The sequence below is a fragment of the Balearica regulorum genome, chromosome 1 (genome assembly GCF_011004875.1).
Source record: "Balearica regulorum gibbericeps isolate bBalReg1 chromosome 1, bBalReg1.pri, whole genome shotgun sequence".
In the NCBI taxonomy this organism is placed as follows: domain Eukaryota; kingdom Metazoa; phylum Chordata; class Aves; order Gruiformes; family Gruidae; genus Balearica; species Balearica regulorum.
The window spans coordinates 31,946,106-31,964,792 of NC_046184.1; the positions used below are offsets into that span (position 1 = coordinate 31,946,106).

The 18,687-nt window shown below is 41.2% G+C and overlaps 1 protein-coding gene across 24 annotated transcripts in view; it reads left to right on the forward strand.

The window, feature by feature from the left end:
• The first annotated feature begins 1,794 nt into the window (after positions 1-1,794).
• NRCAM (neuronal cell adhesion molecule) overlaps positions 1,795-18,687 on the forward strand; it is a 165,720-nt gene continuing 148,827 nt past the window's right edge. For 11 of the 24 annotated variants that reach the window (XM_075744416.1, XM_075744379.1, XM_075744472.1 and 8 more), the window contains exon 1: positions 2,128-2,302. The gene's annotated coding sequence lies outside the window, so the exon portion shown is untranslated. The other 13 variants (XM_075744436.1, XM_075744391.1, XM_075744446.1 and 10 more) reach the window with 8 other exon arrangements.

The following is an 18,687-nucleotide window of genomic DNA, read 5'->3' on the forward strand; positions in this document are numbered from 1 at the left end:
TTTGCCATCCAAATACTAACCAGTTCCTACATTTTAATTTAAATTTTCAACTCAAGTCTCTCCCCTGAAGTGTGCTGCAGTTCTTCAGTCCACCTCCTGAAGGTTTGGCTCACCATGTTCCCCTGGCAATCTGGCAAGGCTGCAGAAAGATAGCTGAGAAATCCTCCTTCTCTCAGCATTTTATACCCATATTTTCTCAAAGTCAGGAGTGGCTACATACTCTCCTTATGGAACACAGTATCTTGGAAGCAAAGTCAGGCAATATCCTAACATTTTAGGCCCCCTGTTTACACATCGCTGAATGTTTACTTAGACTGTAGTGGTTTTGTATTTAAAATTAAATAAATTAGTTAGGAATATGGGAGTTGTATAGCAAAAAAAAGAAAAAAAAAGTAAGCAAACAAAGCAAAGAACATTTCAAGCACTTACTTCCCTCTCTTTATAAAAATTATTTTCTTCACATCCATCTAATCTTCTTTGCATATTCAGGTCTCAAACAATAATATCCTGGCCTCAGATTGATAGGAGCTCGAATATCTCCAAAGTCTGAAGCAGTAGTGTCTGACTTATTGTTTAACTCTTGGATATTTATATGCATGTGCTATATCATTTATAGAATCTGTTATTCATCTAGAGTGTTGTTTTTCAGTAGGTCAGCTGTTCAGATTTAACTTGCCAGAGTCGTAATGGGGTTTCTGCAGAGATGCAGGGTAAGGGCTTTTTGCTTATCTTGGGCATTGTGTTTTGCACTATTAAGTTATCACGGTAGAGTTCACCTTGAGAGCTGTTTCCTGAAACAGATAATAAAGAGTTAACCACTATAAAAGTTGCCACCTTGCTATGCTCAAAAGGCTATTCCTAACATGGCTGATCCAAAAGCAAGTTCATTAGCGGCAGATAATCACATTTACACATGTTAAATGTAGACTTGGATTAATTTTGAGCAATATTAAGCATGGCCCATAGAAGTCTCAAAAATGATATTAAAATGCTTTCTGACATTGTGCATTAAACAAAGCGCAGGATGTGAAAGGGAAGGTGAGCACTGTGAGCACCTCTCGATCAAGAGGCAGTGTTCAGCAGGAAGGTTTATTTGAAATAACCCTCATCCGACACTGCTCCAAGCGGTCTCATCCTGAGTTTCTCTTTAAGAGATCGCATCTAAGCGTCTGACTTCCTGAACTTGTGAACTGGAAATTTAACCTAATTCAATTTTGCTCCGACTGGTGAAGAACGCGCTGGTACGAGCTGTGGGCAGGCCGCTGGCTCCGCTATTTGCGGCAGTCCCCAGGACAACCGGCATGCCGCGGAGGATTCCACCGCCCCCTAGAAGAAGCCGGCAATGCAAGCCTCTGTCTTTCCGAAGTCAGTTTCATTTACTGTATTGTTGTACCCACCACGGCCGAAATTATTGGCTCCAATCCTGCCAACACTCGTGTTTAACTACACACATGTGAGCTGTGCTACCGAGTTCAATAGGACTATTCTCGAGTGTAAAATAATATCCTTGTCTCCAGTTTGGGAACTAGCTGAAACCATCTATTTAGAGGGGCACTGCCGGGCTAAAATAATGCGTCTATTTAAAACGCTCCCTTTGCCAGGGCCCGCACCGCCGATGGGGGTGGGTGTGGGGGTGCCCCGACAAGTGTTTGGCTTTCCCCGGCCGGGGGAGGGCAGGGAGCGGCCCGCCGTTGCCCGACATAGGCGCTGAGGAGGCTTCCGCCGGGCCGGGCCGGTTATCTTCCAGCCGCCTCAGAAGGGGCGGCGGTTAGGGCAGCGGGGGCGCTGAGAAGGCTGAGACTTGTCACCGCCTGCAGGTCCGCTCGCAGAGCACAACGACGATTTTACTCTTTTTTTACCCAGGTGGCGGAGAAAAAGAGGGAAAGAAGGAGGGGGGGCCGGCAGCCCCCCCGCCCCCCAGCCGCAGGATGGCTGGGCTTCCTCCCGTCCCCCGGCAGTGGCTACGGGGCGATACCCAAGATGGAGGCCGCCGCCCCGCCGGCCGCCGCCTCAGGTGCGAGGGATCCCCGCCGCGGCCAGCGCTGCCCCGCCCCAGCCCCCCCCCCCCCCCCCCCGCTCACCCCCTCCGCCCCGGCGCAGCTCGCGCAGACGCGCGCCTTCCCCGCCCCCCGCGGGAGCGCGCCCCGCGGTACGGCGGGGGCGGGGGTGCCGGGGAGGTGATAGGCGCGGGAGCGCGCCTGGCTCTCGGCTCTTCTCGCCGAGCTGCCGAGCGGGCAGGAGGAGGAGCGCGGCCGCGGGTCTTCCTCGACCCTCTCCCCGGGCGAAGGGGCTGCAGCTTCCCGTGAGTACCGGCTCGACTGTCCCTGTCATCGTGCCGCGTTTCAGGAGGTGCCGCGCCCGCCGCCGCACCGGTAGCCTGTGTCGCCGTCGCCGCTCCGAGCGGCAACCCCGACGGCGAAGAGCCACCCGCTCGGTACCGGCAGGGCCGGGTTCACCGCTGGTGCCGCCGCCTTGCACCACCGGGGGTTCCTCTGAGGGAACGGGCGCGACGCAGGTGCACGGAGACCTTGTACGGCAGCGGCTGTGAGGAGGCACCTGGTGAGCCCGCCCGGTACTGCCGCAAACGCTACGGGGGCTTTGTTGCGGCGGCCGGTGGGGGTCTCCCGGGGGCGGGCGGACCGGCGCGTCGCAGCCGCGGAGCGTCTCCGCCCGGCCCGTTCGGGCCGGGCGGAGACGCTCCGCGGCTGCGACGCGCCCACATCCCTCAGCGGGTAGGTCGCCATTTCGTGCGCTGGCCGGTGGGGGCGAGGGCCCTGCGGGGACGGGCGGCGTGTGAGGGGGAAGGAGCTGTCTGTGCTGAAGTGCCGGGATCCGCGTTTCGGCTTTTTCACGTTTATTTATCAGCTGGTTTTTGGTTGGGGTTTGTTTCCCGCCCCCCCACCACCCTCTTTCCGCGCTTTGCTTCTTGCAGAGAATAGCAACGCTGAATTTATTTAGGTATAAAACGGCTAAAATGCGGCTGGATCCTGAGCTGTTCCTATATGCCCTTGTTTTTCTTCCTCTCTCTCGGTGGCGATTAATGCAGAAAATTGCAATGAAGTCTCAGCAGCAAATACACTTGGTCTTCTGTTAAAAAGTAATAATTAACTAAATCTGCAGCTACCGCTGAACTCCTCAGCGCAGATATGTTAGTTTTGAAGGCTAAAAATGTGTTTAAACCAAGGCTTAGGAGTCTAAGTGCAAACAGTACCTGATTAATAATGCCAAGCTGTTTAAATATTTAAGATCATAGTGTGCTTTAGCCCAGTCAATAAGGCTGTTCCATATTGACAAATACGCTGTGAAAGGAATACTATTTCTTAGCTGTCTGTACAGTTAGATAAAACAATGGAGAATGGGATATGTTACTCTACATTGGGACCTATAGATCATGTTCTTTTATATAAGACGTTATTTTATCCATAAAGGTCCAGCTTTTCACTATGTATTCGAAACAACCTCCTACTCAGTCAAGAAGCCACTATTAACCACCTGGGTTTCTTTTTTTCTCATGTTCCCTGTCTTTGAGTATTTCTGTTTCTGTGTATTAAAATACATTTTGAAACTTGAAAACTTCATTGCATCTAACAGGTGCGCTATTAATAATTTCAACTTCTTCCACAATTTATCATAATCAATGTGATAATTTATAGATAGCAATTATATGATGCTGTGCATAGAATATGTAACTGTACAACATCAGAAGGCATCTGGACTTCATTTTGAGTTTGAGAAGAGCATATATCCCAAGAGATGCATCTTGCTGGTATTCTTTGGCAAAGGCTACCAGCTGGAAAGATACTGTAGCATGACATACTAGCTCAAAGGACCTAGAAGTCAGAAAACTGACTTGCAGGTGCAGCATATTTTTAATATTTGTCTAATCTGTTTGATATTACCATTTGCATGAATATACCTCAGGCATTTGTTTAGTTGATGGCTGTCCTTACTTTTGAATAGAAATTGCAAAGCAAGTGACCAGAGTTGCTGAAGTTTGATACCAAAGTCTGTGAAAGTTACTTGAATTTCACAGTACTGTGAAATTCTCTTGGGTGTCTAAAATTAGCTGCCAGACTGTATCAATACAGAATTGGGAAAGTGGTGTATTGTGAGAATATTGAACGTCAAGAAGCAAAACCAGAAAGCCACCCAATGTTCATAGAACTCGGCATCCATTGCATGAATTCACGTTCTGGATCGTGCAAAGGCAATGTAGCTAAAGGAAAACTGTACAGCTGTGCTGCTGCATCGGCTGATGGGGTAGCATGTACCAGCTGGTGTTAATGATGGAGCTAAAATCTTCTTCACAACTTGCAGAATAAATCCACAATTAATCATATTCTGATTGGTATCTTAGTTCTGTAATTAGTCTTACCAGCCACAGTAAAAATACTCAAAAGTAATAATGTTCAAGATGAACAAGATCACCAGAATCTGAGCCTTAGTTATCATTCCTTATCCTCTTGCGGAAAGCATAATATTTATCACATATACTACAGCTTGTTTCATAAGAAGGGTTGTAATAAGAAAATTTGGCTTTTTAAAATGGTCTTTATTTTAAGGAAATGAAATGAATTAACAAATCCAATGGATGCTTACTGATACCTCCTGTTAGCTTGTTGTGCTTTGGTGTTTCTTTCTGGTGCTCAAAAAGGTGACAGCAAAAGCTGTAGTAACCGAATTAGAGTTTCTTGGGCTTAATGAGATGTCTCTCTAGTGGACAGATTTCATTGGTTTGGGGATTCTGATTTAAAGGCAGGAAAAGGTAATGCTAGTCTCCCCATTCTTCCTGTTCTAGTGAAATGACTCTCCATGGTATGTGGACATAAAACATACTGAATACACTAAGGGTGTGGGATTTTGTTAAGAGATTATTGCACAGCTCAAATAGCTCAGTCAGCCTAAAAATTAAATCTGTTTTGCCTGCAGCTGTGGAATTGCTGTTAGCCTGTAGTTTTGTTCATTTGTCCCAAATCACCTTGAATTGTGATTACTTACCTTGCATTATATTGGAATAGTACAGTAAAACTGTGCTATTCAGTTTTTCACTGGAAATGTTCATTCTGTTATGTTTTATGAACAGAGTTGGTAAAATGGAAAGCCATACAGAGAAAGTACATCTCGGTAACGTAAGCTGAGGGAATGATGTAGGAGGTTGTCTGCTGGGCAATATGCAATGAATTTGATTTTGCCTTCCTGAGTGGGCTGATAGTATTCAAAAAATTCAGTTATACTTTCTTTGCAGTGATAATTTGTTGCATTTTAAATTGGTAAGTATGTGTATTGCCTATTCAGTTTAGTATTAAAGATATTGTAGCTTATGCATTTATGAATATTGTCTTGTAAATATAGTATTAAGGGAATTTGTAAAGAGTTAATATCCAATAATAAGATTAACATGATGCACCATAAGTTTTGTCCTACTGTTCCTGTTTGTTAACCAGGAAAGGATAGTTGCAAGCTAGCTATATTGCTTTCTTCTGAGTTACTGGAGGCTGGCTGAGTTTTCGGTTATTTACCTCAATAGAAAACTGAAAGGGAAAAAGTGAACAAAGGAGGTCTGTTTTGCCTGTCCCACTTGCTGGGCTGTTGTCTTTGCCCTTTTCAGTGAAGGAGGGGGTAGAGCTGGGTCAAAGTTGAAGAACACTGAAAAGGAATTCAAGTCTTATATTGAAATGTGAATGATAGCTTAGTTTGAGTGCCGAACGCATTTGTTTGAATTGATTTTTTTTTTCTATCTGTGGAAGCTTTAACTGACAGATGGTGATGGACTGGCATATAGACTGCTAGAAGGTACAGCTAGATATGTGTTCAGACACCGATTAAGATGCTCAGTTAACAAGTACATATCTGATGAGACTTTTAATACTGGAGATACTGATGCTAGACACTGTGTGACACACTAGACATTTGATTGTGTGAATTAAGGGCAGGCCCCTGCAGCTGGCATACATTCAGACTTACTTGTCTAGCCTAATTGCATTGCAAATATTCTTCTGGATTGCTCTTTAGCATCTCCCTTCTAGTAAATGTTGAATAAGTACAGAAATGTTCATCTGGATCCTCTATTAACTGTTGTAAGAAGCTTTCAATTTTTTTTGTTTTGCTGTATGAATCAGGATAAATGTATCTTAGTATTCATTTTGTGAATACACTGTTTTCCTACTCTGTTTCAGTTTTGAAATGGCTCAATTCATAATGTGATTACAGCTTTCCCCTTGTTAACTTTTTAGTATGGAAGCATAACAGCTTGAATTATAAAATGTTTCTGTAAGAGTGCACAGTACCCCCATTCTACTTTAAGGAACCAAACTTTATATAAAAAGCAGCACTTCATGCAGAGCATCTCGGATGCACAAAAATAGCCAAGTGAGTTAAAAAAGGGCAGTTCAACTTAAAAGGACGTGATAACTTTAAAAACCAGCTGCCTTAGAAAGGAACTAGCTGTCTAAATTTTCAGTTAAATCAGACAGAATTAGTACTAATGTAGTCTCTCTAAATTCTATAAATACTAATGGAAGATTGTGGAATTTGGATGTGTCCCACTGGGAATACAGTTGTCCTCATACTTAGTCTGCACCTTTAGCTGTATATATGACCTTTTAATTTCCTCTGGTTTAAAGTATGTAATTGTTACTGTTTAACAGCTTGTTTGAGGAAAACAAAAGTGGATCCATAACTTCCTGGTTGTATGAGTTAGTCTTTGGCTGCTAATTAGGCTTTTCCAGACAGCCACGCAGAATATTAACATACCGTTTTCTTAGACTGTTACCTAAGTGAGGAGCTGACAGTGTTCATGCATGAGTACAGATTCTGGCTTTCTGAACTGTTCCTCTCACTTCTACCTTCCCATTTTCAGTGTTGCTGCGTTTGTCCAACTTGATCCTGAGTGTTCATGTAAAGAAGTTTGTCATTACAGTATCACAACATTGTAGGGCTCTATGTGTGTCTGTGTGCATGCAAAGGTGTTGTATGTAATCAATTAGTGCAAAAGCCAGCTGTTGTACAAGATTTGGAGTCAGGGAAGAGTTCTGCTGGTGGAGAATAATACCGTGGAGTTAACTGACCACTGCGTAGTCACTGACCAAGGGAAGTCTTCCTGCTAAATATTGTAGCATGGGCAGGGTAGTAGAAATGAACAAAATTCAAAGAAAGAGGCTGAAGATAATTAATTATGGGAGAAAAAAAAATCCATGAGGAGGGCTACTATGTGAGGAGAAGGATGAAGAACAAAATGTATTATTGACTTTTATGTTAGAAAGAAGTGGTAGAAGTGAGGGAGTTGGGAATAAAATTCACTGGAAATCTTAAATGGAAAAGGCAACAGTCTTGGGAGCTCTGAGTAGACTAGATCAAGAGGGAATGTATATAAAACTTGTGTATAAATGTGTGGGATGAAGCAGGGGATAGCTCCATGGTGTGAGGTGGGAAGTGCAACCAGTCCAGAGGGAGGGAAGAATTTTGAAGAGCATGTCAGGAGAGTGAATTTCTTGAAGGTGAACAGAAGAAGATAAACAAGAATTTGTCGTACTATTTGTGAAGGGTTGGGGTTTTTTTGCTAGGAATTATCAAGTCAAGAAATTGAAGGAAAACGTTATATACCCCTGTTATCTTCATGGCACATTCCATATCATTTAAAGGGCTTTTCAAGAGTATTTAAGAATTCAGTGTTGTGTATCAGTAGGTTTGTACACCACAAGTTACCCTTTGTAACAAGACAGATGGTCCTCTTTGCTGCTTCTCCTGTGTTTAGAAGGACTAAAAAGTGAGGTTTCCTACCCTGCTGCTGTTCTCATCTCTAGGGGAATCAAAATGCAGGAGCTGCTTGATGTGCCTTCCCTGTTACAATTTTCAAGTGCTATCAAGAAGTAAGCTTGGCCATGGCTATTCTTTAGGTGGGATAAACAGGTGGTAGTGACTTGGTTACTGCCACTTTGAGTAAGCTGGAATTTGTGGGTCCTCCCACTAAGCCCCCCCAACCTGTAGACCAGTGCTGTGGTGTCCAGACAAACAAAATATAAAATAGGAAGTTTAACCCCCTTTAGTTGCTGTTCTTTTCTTGAAAATGGAAGGTATTTTTTCATTGTCAGCTCAGCTGAATGTGGTAATTTTGTTGAAGTTGTTACATGGCCACATACAATCAAAATGTGGCTCTTGGTTTGGGTGAGATGAGATGTTAATAGGCTGTACTAGCCATTTTACTATTTTTTAAAATCTGTTCTGTCTAGGTATTTCTTACTAAAGCTCAGAAAAAGGAGGTACATTCCTTTTCCTTTCCCATCCTTTCAAAATTGTACAGGACTTGAGTAAGTTTATCACAGGGGAGCTCTGTGTTAAAAGACAAAAGAACAGAAACTGGGTTTTTGCATGTAATGTTGGATGAACTGAGGCCTCTATTAATTCTTGAGTCTTGAAGCAGTAAGTCTTGTGTTCTGGGTCTGCTGCTGTAAAAAGTTGTGTTCTCGATGAATGGTGAGCATTTTCAGGAATTTAGTAGTTCCAGTGTGATTAGCTTTTGTTGTTGTTAAATCAGTTCAGGATATAATGGCAACCTATTTTCCACACCATGAACTGAGTTCTGAGTAACACTAGAAGCCAGGGTTGGCATTGCAATGTGGTGCGGAGTCCTGTCACGTTTTGAGGAAGGTGTTGCTTTCTCTGGAGTGTGGGGAAATGATTTCAGTATTATAATTCTGTAAGCCATGAAGACAAGAGCCCTTGTGACTGGAGATGTTGGACAGGATATGGCCTTTTCACCAGATGTGAAAGAATCCTGCTTCCATTTGCCGTCATATTTATTTATTATTCATTTATAGTGAAGTTCAGAGACACCCAAAGATGTGGGATATCTTGACAATGAAGGTGAAAGGGGGAGCATATGTTTTTGGGGGTTATTGTAGAGAATCTATAGTCTTCCAAGCTCTTCTTTCTGTTGTAGGTGTCACTATTCTTCCCTAGGCGTAAGTTTGATTAGGACATGGGGGCAGATAAGAACTGTTACCACTATTACTGTCCAAGTAATACTCCAAGGGTGTTTAGGACATCTGTGGGGGTGTGAAGGAACCCCACCCTTCATATTGGAGCTGTACATACCTTATGTATTGTTAGGCTTGCTTTTGTCTACTTATGAGCTGGGTTTTGGTTAGACATCTAAAACAACCAACAAATCCAATGTCAATATTCCATGTACCAAATGTATTTTGAATCCTCTTGAAGTTTGTGTGGTTTTTACATCACCTAATGTATTTAGAAGCATCAAATAATGAGGGAGAGAATTCTACCTACTGCTTCTCTGATGATGAAGACTTGGAGGTGGGAAACAGTTTTCTCTTTTTCCTGGGTGTATAATAAAAAGTAAGGAAGTTGCGTGACTGCTCCCCTGACATGTGAATTAACATGGCTGTCAGAACAGCAGTGCTAATAATTGGACTGCAGACCTTGGTCCTTCCTTATTGAATGTTTTTGTCCATATTCATTGTGCTTGACATACTAAGTCATAGAAGTTTCTACATAGTACAACTGACACCTTTAATGTGCAAATAGTCTTTTAAATATTTTTCCCTTGGAAGCATGTAATGTATTTATGCACCTTGGAGTCTAGTAGCCAACACTTTGATGTATTACAAGGTGTAACATCATCTCCCAGGCAATACTAAACATATAATCAGTATAAATTGAAACTTCAGGTGTTATTCTGGGGATTTTTTTCAAGTTTTCTGCTTTCCTGCAGTTTGAATGCTTTAAAAATTGGTGTCTAAACTTGGTTCTAGATACAGACAAAACAAGGATCATCTTAAATTATGTGTGGGCTACTTCTGGATGATAAAATTAAAATATAAGCAATTATATAACTGAAAAGCAAGCTAGTGCAAGGTGATTAAAAGCTAAATTATCTGTTAAACCTTGCAGGTATTAGTTATATAAGGTGCATTTTAAACTTAAAAAAGATAAAAATGCGGGAACATATAAAGGTGAGTGTGACCACCAGAGGGCAGACATTGTTTAATGACTCCAAAGCAAAATCCTTTGGAAGGAGACTGCTTATGCCTCTGAAGACACAGTGAGATAATGACTGAATAAATAACACAGTATAGATGCATGGAATTTCACAAACATTAAATAGTAGTATATTTTGTCAGTGTAAGATGAAAGTAAATATATCTGCTTGGAACTCACCTGTGGTTTTCTATTCCTACAGTGGAATTCAGAACAGTTCATCAGATCATGTAGTTTGACTTGTAAATAATGAGTTGTTAAACTTAACCCATTTACCTTTATGTTGAGCCCAGTACTTTCAGTTCAAGCATGTTTTCCAGGACCATGTCCATGTTCATTTGAAAATGAAAAATACACTCCTTTCTCAATGGTTTCTCTCTTGCAGTTAAAGAATAATTTAATTCAGTCTGAATTAAAGTTCATATTTTCACAAAGATCCCCCAGCATTTGCATATTCTTCTTTTCCTTTTTATTGTTAATAACATTTATGTCCTTTAAAGCATGTAATTTTGCTCTTCAGAGTATCATGGAAAATATTTAATGTTATGGGCCAAAAATTAAATAATTCAGTAAAGTAGCCTTTTTCAGGAATGCTGTACTGTAGTTTTTAGTGAAAGATAATGTTTAGTAGTTTTTATTTAGCTTTCTTGCTAGGAATGTAGGTGCTTAATTAAAGCATGTCATATGTTCGCTTTTACTGCTCATGTACCATCTCAAGTTACAGCAGTAGTGTCTTGTCTTTAAATTATTTTTCTCTAAAACCTAGAGAGTTTTTGCACACAAAGCAAAGTCTTTATCCCATTGTTTCAAAGTCACAGTATTCTTTAGAGGCAAGTCTTAAGAGCTTTGGTTGCTCTCTGGGGGTCTCAATTCTACCAGTCGTACTGGAGTGAAGCATCATCAAAATAGCCTTAAATGCTGCCCCAGATTTCCAATTTCCCTACTGTCATTTCCAGCAGACACAATTCCCTTAACAGCAGGATTTCTGGAGAGGTCCTTTGTAAGCTGGTTTGCAGATATCATCCTCAAAACTTCACCTGGAGGAATTTCCCCAAGTTACTTTTACAGTTTTATGTACTTCTTCACAACCCTCTCACCCCCTTGGCATTGAGATATGGGAGCAGGTTTCTCATTGCATCCAAGGAAATGTACTAGCAGAATTGACAGCATCAGACACTCATGAATATCGTAAGAATTAATGATTTATTAAGATTTGTGTCTTCATGGTTCATTTGGCTAATGTGTGTTAGCTTCCTTTTTTTTTTTTCCCCTCTCTGTCTAGAAGCCCAGAAACATCTATAAATAAACTTCAGTGGCTTTTAATAACCAGGTGATTTTTGCATCTGGGTTTTTGAAAAATTCAGTTAAAGTTGAGACTTGACAACACTCTACAAGGGCTGAATTCTGTCCCTTAAATACAGTGACAGAAACACTACTGCTGAGAACATGTGCAATAGCCGTAATTTGTTGGAAGTTAAGTTAGGACTAGTAGGAAGATTAGCCTTTATGATCATTACGTTATATAGGCACTTATGTGTATTTTCTCTTCTGAGGTAACGCTGTCCTAAGAGTCAAAGATTTCTGTGAGTTCCCCCCCAACCTCCCGCCGCTTAGTTTAACTGAGAGTATATTGAAAGACACACCAACAGCTACTAATCATACTAATGACAAAGAAGTTTCATGCAGCAAACAAAAGTAAATAAATTCCTTTATTTTTATTATTATAGATGGGAAAGTTCAAATTACAAACTAATACATAGCTCCCTGGTTTGACTGCTAATTAAAAGACATATTAATCTGAATGGAAGAGAGAGGAGTAGGAAGATGCTGAAACCAGAAGAAAGTGTGAAGGTAACAAAGTGAGGGTAGGCAGAGCCAAGAGGTCTATTTATTTACATGCAACTAGCTAACAGAATAGAGCTATCATTTCTTGTTTACTAAAGCAAAACCTCAAGCTATGATTTTAATGAATGATGCTCCTAACGATGAAGTATTGTCTGAATTGGCAAAGAATTAAGTTAATAAAAATAAATAGCACAGAAAAGAACCCGTTGCAAGATTCTTCTTATAAAGATGGCACATCAGCTCCTTGTCTTTTTGCTCACAAGTGGAAAAATGACCTTTCATTGATGGTGTCTTGAACTGGGCTCCAGTGATGATTCTACACACTAGAAATATATATCTCTATATAGATATAAAATATCTGAATTGTGACAGAATGCTGAAATGAAGTTGCAAGTTTGTACAAGTTAGTACAAGCAGATACATCTCTGAAGATGCAGAACGATGCTGATCCCTAAAGTTGAGTGCCTGACTTACCCTGGATGATAAAGGAAGGAGCAAGACATCTGTTTCTGAAAGCATGTCTATAAAAGTAGTTTAATATTTACTTTCATTAGTGGGAGGTTTTGTGTGATTGTAGGAAATAATTTGTAATTCATTATGGTGAGCTAATGTGCTACTTTGACTAATATTTGATGTTTTTCAAAAACAGACTTCAGATTAGTGGAATTATGAATTTGCATTTCATAATTAGTTATTATAATTAGATTAATTTTTCCCCAGTTGCAATGTTAATTTATTTTATAATTAACAAAAAAAGGGACTAAATTGGTATTGTGGTGTTATTGCCTTGACATATGACTTAGAATTTAAAACATCATATGTACTTTAAATATATTGCTGTTCAACATTAAATATTACCTATTAAAAATAGAGCTATTGATAATTTTTAACACTCAGTATCGCTGCAAAAACCAGCCCATCACCTTTCTGATAGAACGCAAAATGTAACTCAGCCTTTGTAATGTAATTCAATTTCTGAACACTAATCCTCAAACAAAGACTTGTGCAGAGTTCAAAATGAAACACTTGGAAGTATATAAGTAGGACCCAGAAAAGGAACATTTTTAGTTCCCTTGTCTTTATCCCTTCATTGCTGTTTTTACCGTCCTATGATAGATTTTTAGATACCTGTTGTTCAGGCACAGGCAACTAATTAGTGCATAAATCTTACTTTGAGTTCAGTTGTATAATAGTAGGCACAGAACTGTACCATAAAACAAAACTTTAAGGTTCCTTTCAAGAAAGCTTACATACTTGTGGTGGGTTGACCCTGGCTGGGGGCCAGGTGCCCACCAGAGCTGCTCTATCACTGCCCTCCTTCACTAGACAGGGGAGAAAAAGTATAACGAAAAGCTTATGGGTCGAGATAAGGACAGGGAGAGATCACTCACTAATTATCATCACGAGCAAAACAGACTGAACTGAGAGAGGGAATTCATCTATTTTATTACCAAGCAAAACAGAGTAGAGCAATGAGAGATAAAATCAAATCTTAAAACACCTCCCCCCACCCCTCCCATCTTCCCAGGCTCAACTTCACTCCCGGCTTCAACCTCCTCCCCCCCTCAGCAGCACAAGGGGGACAGGGAATGGGGGTTACGGTCAGTTCATCACACGGTGTTTCTGCTGCTTCTTCATCCTCAGGGGGAGGACTCCTCTCATCGTTCCCCTGCTCCAACATGGAGTTCCTCTCATGGGAGACAGTCCTTCACAACCTTCTCCAACGTGGGTCTCTCCCATGGGGTGCAGACCTTCAGGAGCAAACTGCTCCAGCGTGGGGTCCCCCACGGGGTCACAAGTCCTGTCAGCAAACCTGCCCTGGCGTGGGCTCCTCTCTCCACAGGTCCTGCCAGGAGCTTGCTCCAGCGTGGGCTTCCCATGGGCCACAGCCTCCTTCAGGTGCCTCCACCTGCTCCAGCTTGGGGTCCTCCACGGGCTGCAGGTGGAATCTCTACACCCCCTCATCCTTCCTCCATGGGCTGCAGGGGGACAGCCTGCTTCACCATGGTCTTCACCACGGGCTGCAGGGGGATCTCTGCTCTGGTGCCTGGAGCACCTCCTGCCCCTCCTTCTGCACTGACCTTGGTGTCTGCAGAGTTTCTTACATCTTCTCACTCCTCTCTCTGGCTGCAAAAGCTCTCTCTAGCTGTTTTTTTCCTTCTTAAATATGTTATCACAGAGGCACTGATTGGCTTGGTCTTGGCCAGCAGCGGGTCCATCTTGGAGCCGGCTGGCATTGGCTCTATCAGACACAGGGGAAGCTTCTAGCAGCTTCTCACAGAAGCCACCTGTGTAGACACCTCCCCCCCCCCCCCAGTTACCAAAACCTTGCCACGCAAACCCAACACAATACTTAAATATAATTAGACAGTCAGACTTTGAAGTAAGTATCTTAAAACCTTTGTTTGTTGTATAATGACTTCTGAGTTTTCATGAAAAATTATTTTGCAAATTTCTGTGTGTTCTTTGAGGCTGTGGCTATCTGTCCATACACTACCAGTCCTAATGAGATTGTAATTTATGATTATAGCTTCTAGACACAATTAATGGGTATTATGCAGTACAGTTTTTTAGCACTTAAGATTTTAAAGAATATTAAAGCTTGCTCCGCTAAATATATTCACACTGGTCAGAAAAATATTGTTGTCTTACTGTTCAGTACTACAGTTTTAAAACAGCGTGTGAAAGGACATGTTTAGTGTAAATATTCTACTTTCAGAAGTGTTTCATGTAGCATACCTCACTTGTCAAAAGTTTTCTTTGCTGTTAACAAAGCTGGATTTGAGGTCATTAATCTTATTGGGAGTGTGGAAAGGAAAACTTGGGTTTATATACAGCTTTTAATTCTGAATAGTGCTTCAGTACTGGAAGGCTAACAACTATATTGTAAAGAAAATACAATATCCTGCAAATAGCTTAAGGAGATGGCACTATTATAGAGTTTGAAGAACCAGCATGGCCAGATTATCCTCACTGACTTGATTTTCAGCATGAATGGATGATATTCTGTTGTAATCAAATTATTAATTAGATTAACAAATACAAAACTTGATGACAGAACGGTGATGAGTTTTGAGACTTTATTTCATTACATTGTGAAGCTGGGGGTGGGGAGGGTGGACCTTCCCTTACACATCCAGCCAGCTGGCCTGGGAATTGATAGTGGTTTTAATGTTACACCAGGAATTTGTAATTGGAAGTATCACCTTTATTAAACAGCTTTCCATTATATGTATTTCTGTTTATTTTCCAAACTGGTTCCTGCTCAGGTTAACTTATTTGTGTTTAATTTTCAGATTATGTATTAACTGTACTATAAATGTAGAAGTGCCCAAATTGGCTTCCTGTGAGCAAGCTTAAGTCAGAGAGCAGGAGACTTACTTTTATGCAGTGCTGTCTCATCTGAGGTCGGTATTAGTCAAGAGATTTGTGTCCATTCATAGTCAACAGTGTAACTGACCTCTTTGGTATGTTATACTGTTGAGCATTCTTCTGTAATTTAATACATGTACACATATATTATCCCTGTGTGTTTTTTTCATGATTATGTGACCCTTTTACTACCTTGGATAATTGAAAATTAACTGTGCCCTTTAAGGTTGGGGGGGGGGGGGGGGAAATTAAGGTGGAAATGGTGCTGATGTCATCATCTCATAAGGTATCAATTCCCAGTTGGTCCTAAGGCGTAACCTGTGTGTAGGATATACTGCCACCCATCACTATCAGTTTAAGGAAAACTGTTGCAATCACTTAATGGTGTATTTAAAGAAATAAAAAAAAAAAAGCAAACTTGAGTGTTGTGGTTGGGTTTTTTTGAGAAGCCAGAGTTGTGAAGCTGATTATACTTGGACTAATCTGAGAATTTGTAATCTAAGTGGTAGATGCAGCCTTCACTTGGGAAACACTGTTCTAATCCTGTCTGGGTAGTATTTTAAAGTACTTGCAGGAACCTTGGTGATACAGTGAATTTACTTAAACTATTTGAGGAAAAATGTGTGAGAAATGTGTGGGGTTTTATTTTTCCAGCTGAATAACATGAAAATGTTTCAGTCTTTGGGGCTTTTCCTAGTCTCCTGTCTACGTAAAATGGGACTAATGCCTCTAGGATTAATTTGAAGACTGAATTGGGTTTTTGATCACTTTCCATCATTTAGTTCAGTACAACTTTGTTAAAGTTTTTGGCATAATACATAGAAATATTTATTTTAATCTGGAAACCATTAAGGAAGCAACACAGATGCAGACAAAGTAGGCTTAACATGATGGCAAATGTTGGGAAGTGACCATAGTGTTTTCCTTGAAAAAGGCAATGTAGTCAGTCCTTTGTCTCCAAATGACTTTCCCTGTACTGTTGCACAATCAGACAGCTGTTTATTTAAAGGGTGGATGGGAAAAATAATTGACTGGTTTCTGTTGCATTGGGTAATACTCATCTGGGTAATCTAACCTCTCAGGTAGGGTCTGGTGGTCCTTTACTGGGTGGTGATGGAAGTCTCTCCAATTGGATTAGATGAGACTCCACAAAATATTTTCTGCAGTTCATGCATGATCTGTTTTTTTTTTTTTTTTGTTACATTAAGTTCTGAATGAAATGTTTCCTGGCTGTCTTGCATATACAGAGGAGACTGCCACATAACTAGGAACAGTTTTGGCTGCCTTGGGGAGTCTCTGGGAACGTCAGATTCTCAACCTGGCATGCTATTCATGCATTTGAACATACAGGCAACTCCTATGAGTTGGCCTATGCACAGCAGGAGCCACCTGGGGAAACTCTAGTGATTTTCCACAGTTCCCAGCTGGAGAGATCCTGGTTACCAGCTGCCTTGTTGTAAAGGCAGGTGGGAGTTCAGTCAGTCACCATGCTGCATGGGGGCACAAGGAGTTGATTTGAGAGATCTCAGCTGAACAATTCCTAGATCATGCTGGGTAGGCACACAGGCACAGTCCTGATACTTAAGACTCTTAACTATAGGAAGCACTTGATTATTTTTTTTTTTTTCCCCTCCACAATTATAAATCCTGTAGACCTTGCCATAATATAGAGTATATTGTTTATACCATCATTTGGTAGTAGAATCAAGATAAAGGAACTGATACACACTTGAAAAAGCTTCTGGAAAATTTTTATGGTATTCTGCCTTTTTTATGGAAGCACAGTATGTCTTAAGTGTAGTTTCTATACTAGTGTTTATTGCTAACTTTACAGCCATTGCCACTAACAGCATGTAATATTTCAAATAGCGTACTATAGCTTCTGAAATTGGAGATCTTTATCTGATGACAGCAATGGTGTAAAAATGTTAGTACTTCATCAAGACAGTATAGCAGTAGAGTTGATCAATGGGAAATTGCAGCAAGCCTCTGAGCTTTCAGTTGATGAAGGCTGGGAGAATATTCCTACAAGCGTATCCTTCTCCCTTGGGCATCTGCTTTTAGCTGCTGTCAGAGATGAGACCTTGGGCTAAATGGATCTTTATTATTATGCTAAGTGAATGCCAAACTTGGTAGGACGTGCTGCACTTGTATTTGCAGATTTAAAGAGAACATCAGACTTAAAAGTAAACCAGCTCAGGGCATGGAAACCTACTGGACTCTCTAGGATATCTTTCTGAGAAATGTTAGTGTAATAATTGAACATATCTGTAAACGTAGCTAGTATGTATGTTTGTGCATACTAAGAGTGAAATCCTGTCCTCCTAACTTACTCAACTGTACCAGAATTTGAACTATTTGGTATAGGCTAGCGAGCCACCCTGCCCAATACTATTTTGGTTTTAGCATTTTGCCTCATGATGAGAAATAAGAACTCTCTAAAGAAGAGAAGTCCAATGAAGTGTTTTTCTGCCTTCCATTAAAAGCATTAAGGAATTGTTAGGATATTGTATCTAACTTTGAATTTGTTCCTGTGCTGAACAGGGTGGGAGGCAAGTGTTTAAACCAGGTGACTTCAGAAGTCCCTTCCAACCTTAACTACTCTCTAATTCTGCTATATGTCCTCTCTCCATTTCAGAACAAGTCTGTCTATAGTTCTGTGGGTGGACGTTTCACAAGTATTGGAAGGAAAAACTTTTTCTAGTGATCAGAGCACAGAAGAGGTGGGAGATCTTGGTTATTTTATTATTTTTTTTTGCTGGCCTTCAGAGAGTCTCAGTCGCTTCTGTTCTCTGTGTCCCAACTGTCAGTTCTGGCAGATGAGCTCTCCCAGCCACTCCCTGTTGCACAGGGGTTCAGAGCAGATGGAAACTTTCACGTAGCATAACCTGGCTCCTGGCAGTTAGGACTGCTCTGATGAGCCTGCATTCTGTAATAAATCATCATCAGCCCTGCTCAACCAGCTCTTCTCATGTGGGGCTTGAAGTTGGATCTCTCATCCTTAAGTATGTGCTCTAACCACCTGGCCGAGGAGAAAGTGGGCAGGAGTATCGCCGTTTCTGCTTTTCAGAAGTAGTTGTGATCTCCGTTGCATCCGACTTTTCCAGTTCTCCTAGAGAACTCTTGTAGACTTCTGGTGCTTAATCACATCTACTTAGAGCTGTAGAGTGTTACACAGAAGGTAAATGTTTATCTGTCCAAAACACATGCTTCTATGCACAGGAGGATGAATGAAGTCAACTCTCTAGGAAATTCTAAGGCTGAATTGGGACTTGTGTAGTGTATTTGGGTATCTGCCTACATCCTGAGACTTTTTGATGCTATAAACTGAATTGCTGTTCAGAATTTAAGTGGGATAAGGTGAGTTGGCATAAAGTTTAATGTTAATTTCCCACCCTAAAGTTATAATCTGCTTTATTAGTGGCAAAACTTTGTGTTACCATCCAGTCCCCCACGGATGTGAATAATTCACCA